This window comes from Haliaeetus leucocephalus, unplaced genomic scaffold, assembly GCF_000737465.1.
Source record: "Haliaeetus leucocephalus isolate CR32 unplaced genomic scaffold, Haliaeetus_leucocephalus-4.0 Scaffold160, whole genome shotgun sequence".
Classification (NCBI taxonomy): Eukaryota; Metazoa; Chordata; class Aves; order Accipitriformes; family Accipitridae; genus Haliaeetus; species Haliaeetus leucocephalus.
In genome coordinates, this window is record NW_010972596.1 from 1,350,687 (window position 1) to 1,362,943 (window position 12,257).

The following is a 12,257-nucleotide window of genomic DNA, read 5'->3' on the forward strand; positions in this document are numbered from 1 at the left end:
GCGGTTGACAATGTTGCAAGCTGCTCACCTCCCAGAGAGATAGGCATGTGGGCCATTCTTTGATTTCATAAATCATCCAGGAACATACCCAGAGCATTGACCTTTTATGGGGAGGGAGCTGAGGGCATTCAGCATAATTTAACACCGGCATGTCGGATGGTGTCCAGCACAGTTTAACACTCCTTAACCTCTGCCTCATTAGACATCTGTCCTGTCATTTATCTTTCTGTTTATTTTCCAAGTGATATATTATTGGTAATAACTAAGGAATGGGCACTGATGTTACTCTCCATGGAGCTGCCATTAGTCAGCTGGAAGTCAGGCCAGCATCACTCTGAAACTGGTACACAAAACAGCTTTTAAAGGATTTCAGGTATTTTCTTTGCCAAGCAATTTCCTCCTGGCATGGGCAGCTAGCACCCCTATTATATGATCTTTTATTTATTTTTACTCTTTCCAGACCAGATTTTAGAAGTTTTTAATACCAGCAAGTATTATTACTGTTGGTAATACGACCTGAATTATTTTTGCAGCAGAAAATTCATCCTGTCTGTGACAACCATGGCTAAATAAGAAGCCAGCAGGGAAATGGCAGGGTCTTCCATTCCAACCACATATATATGCATACTTGTACACAGAGACAAATACACGTACACACACACACACAAACACACACCCTCACACTCTTCCCTCCCGTCTAGGTCATCACCATAATGGCAAATATTAAGACTCCTTTCTAAATACAAATATTTTAGCATGTCTCTAATTGACTGAATATTGGAGATTTCATTTATGCTGCCTTTCTTTATCAAGCAGCAACTACTTTTCCAATATTTGGTACATTGAGTTACATTCTGGAAGGGGAAAAAGAAGAAAAGAAAGCATGGGGCCACAGTGAGGGGAAAATGAAATATTACACATTTTTTCTGTGTTGTGTAACATATGTGTTGTGATATTGGATGAGAAGTAAATTCCAACAAAGATTCTTCTATGGTACATATGGTACTAAGCATGAATTTGGATTTCTAGCAGATTATAAAGAAGGTACAAGCCCAGAAGGACCTGTAAATTAAAAAAAGGCATTCCACATTTGTTTACATTGTGGATATTTGTGAGTCAGCTCTGTAATAGATGTAACACCTTGAGAAAATATTGATCATGTTTTGTTTAACTGAATAACAATATTTTGCTTTTAAATCCATCATCGCATGAAAGATATTGAAATTTTGAGCAATAACAAACAATTTTATACGAGCAATATTACCACTGAGACACAGATTGAAGTAGTTAAGGAACCCACTGGCTGACCTGAAATGTCCTCTATTTAAACAGACACACACACACGCACACAGAAACCATCAGCATAACAAATCCTAAACAATATCAAATGTCCTGAGAAACTGCACGAGACAGGTATCCCTGAAATTTGGGTTGCGGTGATGAGAAAGCGCAAAGCGACGGGAGGCGAGCCTGCTGCTGGCTCGCGTTGGCTGAGGCAGGCGAGCCCAGCCAAGAAGGAATTCAATGGGTGGGAGGGAATTCGCCAGGGTACCAGAAGCTTTACTTTCCAGATGTACTTTATTTATCAAGCGCTTAATCCTTTTAAAACTACCTATGTCCCACACAGATTTGGCACTGCTTTATTGCTTAATTAATACCATCATCTCAGTTTTTGTCTAACGCTGTGGTTAGAGAAAAAAAAAATTATATCTCCGCACATGCAAATGCCACCAGATCTAACGTGACGCTGTGGAAGCGATTTTGATATCATAAACAAGACATCTGCTCTTTGACTGCTTTGGTTCACGCTCTGCAACTGGGCATTTACTTTTTTGAAAGCTAGGATCACGTAACTGGAGTTTAAAAGCTTGAGGGCTACTGTGAGCTTCTAGACTAAAACTCTTTGGCTACTTCTTCATGAGTGAAAAACCTGCGTACACCAGTCAGTCACAGGACGCACTTACGAAAAGGGCAATGATGTGATCTGAGAATGAATCCAGCAAGGTGTTCCTGGGAATAGGAAAGCCACCGACACAAGGCCCTCATGAAACCTCGAGTATTGTTGGCTCTTTGGGTCACCCACGTTGACAGAAAGGGAACTTGTACCAGAACAGGTGCAGAAATGGCTGCTGGGATGATCCAAGCAACGGAGAGTTTATTTTACAAGAGGAAATTAAAAGACAGTGGCTTATTTAGCCAAGCAGATCCAAGCCCGAGGGAATACAGTCACTCTTTGTAAATACAGCTGGAGGATAAATACCAGAAAAGGGAAAGAGCTTTGTAAGTTTAAAGACAATGAGTTGGCATAAGAACAGAGAGATATAAGCCAGCCATTAAGAAATTCAGGCTGGAAATTAGGTATAGGTTTCCACCTCTCAGAAAGGTGAATTTCTGGACCTACCACCTTTTTGTAGCAGTGGGGTCAGAATTCGCCACTAATTTGCAGTGGATTATGGAAGATTTTACATGACAGAGCAGGACGGGCCAAGCACACGCTGTGTGTCGGTGCCCTCCTCAGCTCTTCCCACCCTGTCCCCAGCTGCCAGGATTGTGCACCAGTTCGGAGCATATTTCCAGCCCACGTTTCTGCATTTTCTTCCTTCGGAAACCAGGGCACGAGAGGCACCGGGATGGAAATACTTCCTACGTTGTCCATACTTCAGTGGTGTCCCCGGACAGGAGCCGGGAAGCACTCCCGCCTGTCTAGGTACAGGGCTGAGGGATCTTACAAATCTCTTTCGGTCCTGCAAAATGATTCGTCTGAGGTAAAAGTCTCACAACAACGGGGCAATCTGCGCTTTTCCCGTGTTAGCCGGGCAAGGTAAATCTGCCACGTGCCCTGCTTTTCCAGGTCTCCAGGTCCTGATCGGCTCCTCAGCCCCGCAGAAGGAGCCTCCCGACATCCATTTCTGTCTGGTACGCACACTGAACTCTGCACCCCTTGCCTAATCCTACTTAAGAGCAGCATTTAAATGTTTGCATGTTTCTCCTAATTAAGTGCCAAAAGTTTTGAGCTTTCTCCTCAGCGAGGGGAGGCTCAACCCAGCCCAACCTTGACGTAAATCTGATGACACTAGTGATTCAGTCAAGCTACGTGAGTCAAATTTGGCCCAGGTTTTTTCCCTCATTAGTAAAAAAAATGTAAAGCTTTATTTTGAAAGTCCATAATTGATAACATTGTCAAAAAAATTCATCATTTCCCCAGCACCACCCTATAATGAAAAGCAATGATGTTAATACAACACAGGCCATAAACAAAACATTGTTTAGCTCTGTGTTTCTAGTTAAATTCTAAGGCTTTTAATTTTTGTATATTGAAGTAGAAAATGTAGTATACAGAATATTCTAAATCTATAAATGCATCTAATGAGTTGAAAAAAAGAAATTTCAGTTTTTATAGTCTTCTGTTATTATTTAAAGTCCCAAACAGGGTTACTATAACATATACAAAATAGATTATGTTTAGCAAAAAATTTAAAGATCAGAATTCCTGTAAACACCAGTGTAACATTTGGGCACAATAAACTCAGCTTCCCTTTCTGTGTTAATGAAATTCTGGGTAAATGCCTGCAGATCATTTACTTTGGAAAAAAATTGTATGAAAAAATATGAGGTTTTGTTCGAGTTCTCTCAAGATAGAAAGCGTAATTGTTAGCACTGGGACAGACCCCTGGCACACACAGGCATGTGTCGCACGACATTGAACCCGAATATGCCTGCCTGGCCCCGCTCAGCAAGGCTTGCAAGCACCCTGCAGGGAGGGGACTGAGCCAAGAGACCCCTCCAGACCACCCCGCCGAAGGGCTTCATGGATCCCCCCAGCCCAGGACACCATCCCATGTGCCACTGTGAGACCCTCAGCATCAGGGTGTGACTTCTCAAACCGGGATAACACCCAAAGGCAGACCTGCCCAGCTGATGGGCTTCAGCAGCTCCAACGGTGTTTGACAAGAGCCACGAATTTGTTTTTGAATCACGCTCCAAAGAAATCTTTGAACAAATGTACCGACAGTGTGTGGAAATGACCATGAAACGACCAAAAATTCCAATATCTGAATTCTTCCCAAGAAAAATTGCAATATTTTTCTTTTTTACAAAAGCATTCCTTTTTTCTGGTTCACACTATTAATAATCCACGCTATCTTGGCACAAACAACTGACTAGGGACGTGCTCCTGTTCACATGCTGAGTCATTAGCATGTTCACACTCTGAGATGGTTACACCATGGTGTCAGCTGGATCTGCTCCAAACTTCATGAGAAAAGGGCAGTGTGATAAGGGTGAATATCATCAGCTCCACAAGGACCCCACTGTTAAAGTCGGTAGGAAAGATCTTCCAAAAGAGACCAATACAGATCAGATGTCTTAGTTTCCTCTAAACTCACCTCCAAAATTCGTTCACCACCTCGGGTCCCTCATATGTGATATTCCTTGAAGCTTTTGTGTCTCATCCTATCACAGATTCCTCTCTTGCAAAGGCAACTTTTCAGTCCTAAGAGACTGTTGCAGAAATGCTGCAGTTTTGTTGTTGTTGCGGAGCGATGAATGCAGGCCTGTGAAATTTCCATCATTCATAACAAGTTCATTTGAGTGTCTTTGAGTGGTTTTCTGCCATTTTTAGTTAGACCACCCTGAAATATCTTTAGATGCACCAGTTAAGTTGTTGAAGTTCCCCTGACTTAGTTTCTGTTGGAATTCAGCTTCATTCCAATAACAATGGGACAGAAATTTGGAAGGTACGAACATTTCCAAGAAACACAGGCCCTATCAATTCCCAGTCAAATTTAGGTTGCCAGGTGCCCCTTTTGAAACTGAACTTTAGAATCAAAGTCTATTTCTAATTACAGAAGTTCTTTTTCCCAATGCCAGCGTATGAAGCGACATCATCTGATGCTGACGAGTTGTTCTTTGTCTAAGTAGATTACCATCATTATCATGGTACACAAACTTTGGAAACTCATACTCTGAATAAGTTTCCACTGTTTGGTGCAATATTGTCTGTTTCTTCACTTAACTTATTCTATAAATCTCCCACCCATATTTAAATAAAATACATACATAATTCTGGAACAAGGAGGTTTTGTACAATAGCATTTAGTATTAAGACATAAGGGGAACGAGCCCAGACATGTGCTGAGTATCATATCATTCCTCGTCCCACCACCATCCTCATACTATAGCTGGATAATTTCACTATGGCACCAGAATGCCCTGCTTTTCATTAATCAAAAAGAAATCTTCTGTCACTCCCATAAAGCCAGCAATGCTATTGCCTTTCTCCTGCACAGGATATGGTGCAGCTCCTTCTGAAATCTTCAGACCTGCTGACAGAGCAAAAAGCAAGGAGCCAGATAACCTCCTCCCCCCACAAAAAAAGGCTCTTGAGCATACCTAACAGCCAAGAGCTTGCCAATTTTTTTTCCCCACTTAGCACAACATCTATAACAAATGTATATATCGTACCTTTTTTAAAAATTCACATGGAAAAAAATCTAACCCAAATGTCACACATTGAAATGGCACTTGAGTTACACAAAAAAAGTCTTCTTCATTTAGGTTACAAGATGGTGGTTTACAGTAAGTAGGGCTGTATGGTGAAGATATTAAAGCACTGAATTACAGGTCGATGTCTGAGGGAGTTGATATTAATATAGCCAAAAAAAGAAACTGTGCTTTCAGTTGAGGTTTGGAATAAGTGGTGAGGCAGTGAAGCAGAGATACAAGGCGGCTGTTTTGGATGGCAGGAGCTTAAGAGAAGGTGTTTCTCAAACCAGTGGTGTTTGGAAAGAACTGAGAAATCAAGACGTAGCCAGCCTAAAAGAGCAAGAGCAAAGACAGGGAGATAAAGGTAGAAAGGACTTTCTGAGAAAGAATGGTAGAAATTCAGGGAGGACTTTCAAAATAGTACGGAAACATGTAATAACATTGTAAACATATTAAAGAGTTTAAAAGAAGAAAACACGTCCATCATCTGTATGTCTCTCTGTCAATAACTGACATCCAGTAACAAAGGCCACAGACTCATTGTTTCCAATAAAGGGCACAGTTCCACACTATAAAGTCCAATTTCTGGAATATTGGATGAAAGATTATTTTTGGAAACATAAACTGGGAAATCATTGAGGTCTCTTTTGTACGCTGATTTACCAGCTTTTCCAAAGAGCAATATAAGAAGCGTTTATGAGTTCCTATCAAATATGGCCTCATTTATTTGTCAGAAAGTTCACAGAAAGTACAGGAAGTGAGCTACTTTATTGCTTACATCAAGAGTGGGGGCTGGGAGCAAATCTGTCCCCACATCCTTCTGCAAGAGCTGTATTGTCGGAAAAGAGACAGGGGGGTGAGGAGCAAGAGAGATTGGGGAAGAAGAGAGGAGAGGAGAGGAGAGGAGAGGAGAGGAGAGGAGAGGAAAAAGGAAAGGAAAAAGGAAAGGAGAGAAAAGGGAAAAAGAAAGGAAAGGAAAGGAAAGGAAAGGAAAGGAAAGGAAAGGAAAGGAAAGGAAAGGAAAGGAAAGGAAAGGAAAGGAAAGGAAAGGGAAAAATACAAACTGGCGTTTCTGTGTAAACACATTGCACTTGGAAATGCCTTCCTCATTAGCTTTCAGACATTAAAAGAATCTGTGTTCCTTGTTAAAAGAATAAATCTTGGCAAACTACCATTGTGACAGAATGGGATATATCTGTGTCAAATTATGAACCTGTGTTGTATTAAAAGTGCAAACAAGCCAGGACATGCCCAATTACAACCTATTACACTGAATTCATATGGCTGCCGGACCTGAAAAGGGTTTTCGCACCTCAGTAAAAGGCTAATGCCCATAAAGCCTACATCCCCTTCATTTGGGTATGCCTATAGCAGCGGGTGCAAAGGGACACAAGTGAACTCTGCCTGTATTCGGAGCTACCCGGAGAGGAGCCAGCTCCGGTACAGAAGCCACGTAGGATATGTCTACACAGTCGATTGCAGGCAGATGTCAGCTCCCTTTGCCAGCACGCTGAACTAGCAGGCAGAGTTGTAGCCATGTTTACTGTGGCATGGAGTCATTTTTGAAAGAAATAGAAAACAAAAAAACAACAGCATTTTAGGTCCTGGTCCTGCCTTCCTCGTAAAGCTCTGGTTTGGGCCTCTCCTTGTCTATACAATTTGCATTGTACTGCCAGACAGGGCTTATTAGTTCAGGCTCAGTGCTTTCCTAACTGCAGTTTTGCAGTCTCCAGACCATATGTGCAACAAACGCTGCCTGCAAAAGACACGCACTCATACGTTAGTACACCAGCAATCTTAAACTAGCTAAGCAAAGCCATTCTGCAGCTTCCAAACTAAAACTAGCCTGGTCTAGCAAGACTGGGAGGAGAATGCGGATTTCTGCATCTATCCAGAAATGCCCACCTTTGGCTCCCTGTCATTGCTCCGCTCCCGTGGAATAAGAGTGCAAACACTGCACAGGGAAAAACCCTACAGAAAAACGTTATTCTGGTCATTCACGGCACAGTCTCGCCACTGACTTTGAAGATTTGTAAAGGAAAGGGACCAGGAGGCTTGTTGGCTTTCTTGTCTGAAAATTACTGCTGGTTAACATCAGTGTTTCACTGAGCCTCAGCTACAGACTAGGAACCCCATTGCACCCAGTGCTGCGCTACATCCTTCCAATGAGATTATGAACTAATTAAAGCAAACAGGGGAGTGCTAGGAGGCTAAAGACATTTTTGATTAGCCGGGTAGGCGGTGGCCTTAGCACATCAGTAGCCCTGTCACACCTACATATTGGGGAGAGAATAAGCTCAGGTTTGAGGGCTCTGAGTCTCAGGACTCGTTTATAACATGAGATTTAACTCCCAAGTGCTATGAAAGTGAATGATTCACTTTATGTATTAAATTTCTTTGCTGAGCCCAGCAAAGGAGTTAAACAAGAAGCTGTAGCTACACAATGTCTGGTGCAGAGGTGTGGGATGTGGCATGTGTAAGTAGTGGGGTAAGTAAGTAACTGATGTGTAAGCAAGTAATTGATGGAAGTCTGAAATATCTCTGTAACACTGTCAGGGACTTTTAAAATCTTGAGTCACCCTACTTGAAACCTCCTGTAAGAGCGTGCTAGCTTTAAAGAGCATGGAGTTAGGAGGGGTTCTCAGGTGCACGAGACTGAAGAACGAGACAAACATTCATGACCATCCTGTACAAAGTAAAACCTTGTTATTGGGACAGTCACCCAGCAGTAATTCAAATTACTGCTCTGGCTGAGCCAGGGATTAACTTCTGCTGGAGTTTTCCATAGCATATGAGTGCTCTGTCCCTCTGGCTCTTGTGAGAGAAGTGTTGGGATGACTCAGTCACTTTCTCCCCTCCAAAATTCTGACCTGTGTTGATGGCATGTCAATATAGAACAGGAAAAAATAAGCCCTAACATTTTTAAAACAGAGACAGAGGGAGAAGAATAAGATGGAGTGTCTCCTACCCCACTCCAGAACTCGGACACCAATTTCAGCAGACGGCTGCCTGTGTGTCCACCTGGGAAGTGCAGCGAGTAAGAGCCTGATGTGCCCAGGCCACATACTGGAAGCAGTGCTGAATAATAGTCAGATCCTCTGTTGGATGGGACGTAGTGTCAACAAGAGACAGGTGACCATGGAGATAGGCACTCAGCTGCACTTTAAATATCATTACTTAACTTCCATATTTTTCCTTCTTTTTAAGGAGGCATTTCACAACCAAGGCCTGTATTTTGTCAGCTTCCTCCAGATAGCCTCATTAACCGCACATAGCTATACTATGGAATTCATTTTTCTGCTGTCTAGATCTAGGTTAGATAAACTGCAACGAGTGTCCATTTCCAGAGCTGGGAGGAGTTTGGAGGCAGCATCATCCCTAAGAGGGATAACATACTGCACTACTCGGTAACCCATGACACTGAAAAACAAGGAGCATTGCCAGAAACCTCAAAAAAGAAGCTAGAAATACTAAATGCAAACCATGACATAATGCTGTGAGGATGGACAATTGTTAAGTGGGAACTCCAGCATAAGTGCAGACACTTGTTCACCCCATTCTCTGAGCAGAAAGCCAACACGTAGCTAGAACCTTCTTATGGTCTTACTGTTCCTCAGGAGTAACACTTAAAAAATTTTCCCACCCTGACAACAAAAGGTACGTAAAAGTCAGAGGTGATAAATGTCAAGTAACCTCCAAAAAAGATCAAAATTAAAGTATCTGTGAATAAGCATCCAAGGGAAGTGTCTTAGCCTCTCCCTGGGAGAGTAAAACTACAGAGTGAAGCTCTGTGTGTGTGCGTGCATGCTATATGGCTTATTTAATGAAGGTCTATAAGCTCAAGTTATCTTATGTAATCAAATCAATAAATGGTAGTATAGAAATTATGACAGAAAGTTATGAAGATGTGAATAACCTTCTATGTCATTAATATCTGGAATAACTTTCTTTGGTTCTGGCCACTTTATACCAGAATAATAGAGTGAAAACAGAAACCCAGAGATGCATGTTAATTATTGTTAAACACATAGGATAATTCCCATTCAGTGACACAGTGGAAAAATTAAGACTGAAAGCAAGGACAAAGAGGAAACAATGAATGGTGCATATTAGTGGTTTTTGTTTACATCTAAGTAAAGCTGCAGCTGAGGATCAGTTCTCCATTTCAGGATGCCCTGTCTGGTATTGCAAAACTGCTGTTCTGAATCACAGTAAGAACTGAAAATTTCCAACTTGTTTATAAATGAGCATTCTGAAAATACAATTTGATCCAGGCGCATCAGAATATTTCATCTGAGACTCTAAAAACATAATAATACAAAATCAAATAATGTTGAAATGAAAAAAGATTTCAAAATGAAATGCAAGATGGGATTTTTTTGTGTTTCTGGAACATTTTTTCCAATATTCTTTTGTAACAAAATTATAGTGAATCTGACAGTTTTATAAAGCAATTTTCATTCCAGCAAAAATACATTCTCTACTTGAATTTGGTTTTATTAATAGAGCTGTGGCCAACTCTATTCTTACTACTCATTCATTTGAAAAAAAATAAAAGAAGGATATCCAACAAAATTATCAGGCAAAATATTTAACACTAATAAAGGCAAGTACAGCCGTAAGATACAGACGAATCCAGAGTCTTCACAGGAATCAAAACCAGATGAGATATTTAAAACTGGTAATGAGCATAGGCAGAGTTGCAGTAGAAAACATTTACAAAAAGAAAGATCTAGTGCAGAAGTCCAACGTTACCTGATTAGGGACGAACTTTCTCTACAAGCGAGTTATTTCTGACTGCCTTCTATGGTATTTTACGCATTTTTCCTATGAAGTTTCTGGTGCCCCTCAGAGACAGGTAGTGCATGAACAGACAGACGTCTGGCCTGCTGCTGTTTGGCCCTATCTCTGTTACTGTGCGTCCTAAAAGAAGTAGGGGAGATGTTTTGCAGGTTTCATTGCTGGGAGGCCCATTTCCCACACACCCTCTGTCCCCAAACCTTTGCATCTGCTGTTTCAGAATCAGTCAAAATTTGGCTCACAATCCAACAACTCATTCGTCCATAATCACACTGCTTGCAAAGACCTCTTCTGGAGATACTTTTCACTGAACCGCTTCCAGAAGTCCCTGGTTTCCTCCGCTAACACAAGTCTAGTCATTTCTTTGTACTTTCTTTACTGTGTTTACTTATTCAGATGACTTTTATGTCACGGCTTGCAAGTCTGCTCATTCCTTTCAGCAGCATTTCCTCCTCTTGTTTAAAACTTGCTGAGTGCCTTCTTACATTTATGAGGGAGCCCATCTACAGTTCAACCAGAACACTAAATATATTATACGTTCTGTTTATTACATGCCCTGGAGAACTGTATTTAACAGTGTAGATTAAAAAAAAAAAAAAAGGCTATACTGTTCTTTAGAGGGAAGCTCACAAAAGTGCAATTCTTACAGCCAGTCAGACAGATGCACTTATCTGTTTCTCCAGCGTTACCTCACAGGCAGTAAGACACTTAGCTGCAAAATTTATCAGCTATGAGGTCATTAATAAAGCTGGTCAGTCTCAGTAGTCACTTTAAAGATAATAGTGCTCAGCGATAAAGTAAAATACTAGAAGATAGTTTTGTTTTATGTAAGTAACTGAGTTATGATTTTGTAGTTTAAAGGATTTTGACAATGCTTTCTTTGAAATTTCTGGCCTAGATTTTCAGTCAAGAAGCCATTTACATATTCGGCTCTTTCCATCAAGCTGGCTTTAAGAATCAAGGAATACGAGTGAGTCCTCGCCAAAGAATATAAAAGAAAATGCAAGAATTTAGATTTATAGTAGAGCTGGTACAGCTTAGCTTGGAGAAATCTCACCAGGCAAGCAGGCTCTTTTCCTTAAAAGAAAGCTCTTTAAGCTTGCAAGCTATGGAGAGTTTTACTAATATCCATGGAAAATTCTGATATGAAAGTAGGAAAGCAGCAAAAATTTAAAAGTCTAATTATAAGCTAGGCTGTCAACGTTCTCTTTATGCAAGCTCTTTAGATTATGCCCACTTCAGCATTGCCCAAATTCCGCTTGAAGGAGCCGAGGTGCAAGCGTGCCTGCATGGACCTGTCGTATAGAACGTAACAGAGGACCTGAGGCCGTCTTGTTCGCTGGTGGGAAGGTTTGTGGATCGCAACCTTCGGCTGAGTTCATCCACGAAGAAAGAGTTAACTCGCCTGCGTGTCCAGCGCAGAGCCCACACACAGACGCCGCAGCTGAGCCCCGGGGAACTCAGTGCATGTCTAAGTGCTTGAGGCAGCCTCATATTCAGAAATGTGGGACATACAAGACTCCCAGTGATCATAGTTGCAGATGATCAAGCATCTTAAAAGCCTGCTCGGGCTCCTAAACAGAAGTGCTCTGCTGAATGTTCCCCTGGACCAAAAGGTTTGCATTAACCTGCACAGGACCGGTGGGGGCTGCCTTCTCTCAGCCCCCCCATCTCCTGCCCACCTTGTCACACCTTCACCAGCAACAGACTCTCTGCCCCAGTGCATAGAAGCTGCTTCTTATCAGAGCCTTAAATATACATATCCTAGAGCTACAGAAAAATTGCAATCCAAATTGTGCAAATTGAGGGCCACATTTCTCGCAAGCCAGACAGAAAACTGCCAAGTGCTTGAAGGTATATTTTCACAGTTAACACACAGAGCAGATTAGTTTCAAATCAGCTGCCTAATCAGGGTTCCCAGGAAGGCTGCAGGCACATTTTTCAAAGATGAAGAGAAAGGCTTTCCTGCCACT